The sequence below is a fragment of the Ictalurus punctatus genome, unplaced genomic scaffold, assembly GCF_001660625.3.
Source record: "Ictalurus punctatus breed USDA103 unplaced genomic scaffold, Coco_2.0 Super-Scaffold_197, whole genome shotgun sequence".
NCBI lineage: Eukaryota > Metazoa > Chordata > Actinopteri > Siluriformes > Ictaluridae > Ictalurus > Ictalurus punctatus.
Window position 1 is genome coordinate 60,001 of NW_026521094.1, and position 2,500 is coordinate 62,500.

A 2,500-nucleotide genomic window follows, 5' to 3' on the forward strand; every position below is an offset into this window, starting at 1 on the left:
TATGGGCTTCCCCAGGCATGATGCACTATTTTCGGGCAAAATGGTCAACCTCCAGAGACATTTCCCTTGAACCGAGCTCCATCAGGGGCATCAGCTATGGGCTTCCCCAGGCATGATGCACTATTTTCGGGCAAAATGGCAGACTTCCAGGGACATTTCCCTTGAACCGAGCTCCATCAGGGGCTTCAGCTATGGGCTTCCCCAGGCATGATGCACTATTTTCGGGCAAAATGGCAGACTTCCACAGACATTTCCCTTGAACCGAGCTCCATCAGGGGCATCAGCTATGGGCTTCCCCAGGCATGATGCACTATTTTCGGGCAAAATGGCAGACTTCCAGAGACATTTCCCTTGAACCGAGCTCCATCAGGGCTTCAGCTATGGGCTTCCCCAGGCACTGTGCACTATTTTCGGGCAAAATGGCAGACTTCCACAGACATTTCCCTTGACCCGAGCTCCATCAGGGGCTTCAGCTATGGGCTTCCCCAGGCATGATGCACTATTTTCGGGCAAAAATGGTCAACCTCCAGAGACATTTCCCTTGAACCGAGCTCCATCAGGGGCATCAGCTATGGCTTCCCCAGGCATGATGCACTATTTTCGGGCAAAATGGCAGACTTCCAGGGACATTTCCCTTGAACCGAGCTCCATCAGGGGCTTCAGCTATGGGCTTCCCCAGGCATGATGCACTATTTTCGGGCAAAATGGCAGACTTCCACAGACATTTCCCTTGAACCGAGCTCCATCAGGGGCATCAGCTATGGGCTTCCCCAGGCATGATGCACTATTTTCGGGCAAAATGGCAGACTTCCAGAGACATTTCCCTTGAACCGAGCTCCATCAGGGGCTTCAGCTATGGGCTTCCCCAGGCACTGTGCACTATTTTCGGGCAAAATGGCAGACTTCCACAGACATTTCCCTTGACCCGAGCTCCATCAGGGGCTTCAGCTATGGGCTTCCCCAGGCATGATGCACTATTTTCGGGCAAAATGGTCAACCTCCAGAGACATTTCCCTTGAACCGAGCTCCATCAGGGGCATCAGCTATGGGCTTCCCCAGGCATGATGCACTATTTTCGGGCAAAATGGCAGACTTCCAGAGACATTTCCCTTGAACCGAGCTCCATCAGGGGCTTCAGCTATGGGCTTCCCCAGGCACTGTGCACTATTTTCGGGCAAAATGGCAGACTTCCACAGACATTTCCCTTGACCCGAGCTCCATCAGGGGCTTCAGCTATGGGCTTCCCCAGGCATGATGCACTATTTTCGGGCAAAATGGTCAACCTCCAGAGACATTTCCCTTGAACCGAGCTCCATCAGGGGCATCAGCTATGGGCTTCCCCAGGCATGATGCACTATTTTCGGGCAAAATGGCAGACTTCCAGGGACATTTCCCTTGAACCGAGCTCCATCAGGGGCTTCAGCTATGGGCTTCCCCAGGCACTGTGCACTATTTTCGGGCAAAATGGCAGACTTCCACAGACATTTCCCTTGACCCGAGCTCCATCAGGGGCATCAGCTATGGGCTTCCCCAGGCATGATGCACTATTTTCGGGCAAAATGGTCAACCTCCAGAGACATTTCCCTTGAACCGAGCTCCATCAGGGGCATCAGCTATGGGCTTCCCCAGGCATGATGCACTATTTTCGGGCAAAATGGCAGACTTCCACAGACATTTCCCTTGAACCGAGCTCCACCAGGGGCTTCAGCTATGGGCTTCCCCAGGCACTGTGCACTATTTTCGGGCAAAATGGTCAACCTCCAGAGACATTTCCCTTGAACCGAGCTCCATCAGGGGCTTCAGCTATGGGCTTCCCCAGGCATGATGCACTATTTTCGGGCAAAATGGTCAACCTCCAGAGACATTTCCCTTGAACCGAGCTCCATCAGGGGCATCAGCTATGGGCTTCCCCAGGCATGATGCACTATTTTCGGGCAAAATGGTCAACCTCCAGAGACATTTCCCTTGAACCGAGCTCCACCAGGGGCTTCAGCTATGGGCTTCCCCAGGCATGATGCACTATTTTCGGGCAAAATGGCAGACTTCCAGGGACATTTCCCTTGAACCGAGCTCCACCAGGGGCTTCAGCTATGGGCCTCCCCAGGCACTGTGCACTATTTTCGGGCAAAATGGCAGACTTCCAGGGACATTTCCCTTGAACCGAGCTCCACCAGGGGCTTCAGCTATGGGCCTCCCCAGGCACTGTGCACTATTTTCGGGCAAAATGGCAGACTTCCAGGGACATTTCCCTTGAACCGAGCTCCACCAGGGGCTTCAGCTATGGGCTTCCCCAGGCATGATGCACTATTTTCGGGCAAAATGGCAGACTTCCACGGACATTTCCCTTGAACCGAGCTCCACCAGGGGCTTCAGCTATGGGCTTCCCCAGGCATGATGCACTATTTTCGGGCAAAATGGCAGACTTCCACAGACATTTCCCTTGAACCGAGCTCCACCAGGGGCTTCAGCTATGGGCTTCCCCAGGCATGATGCACTATTT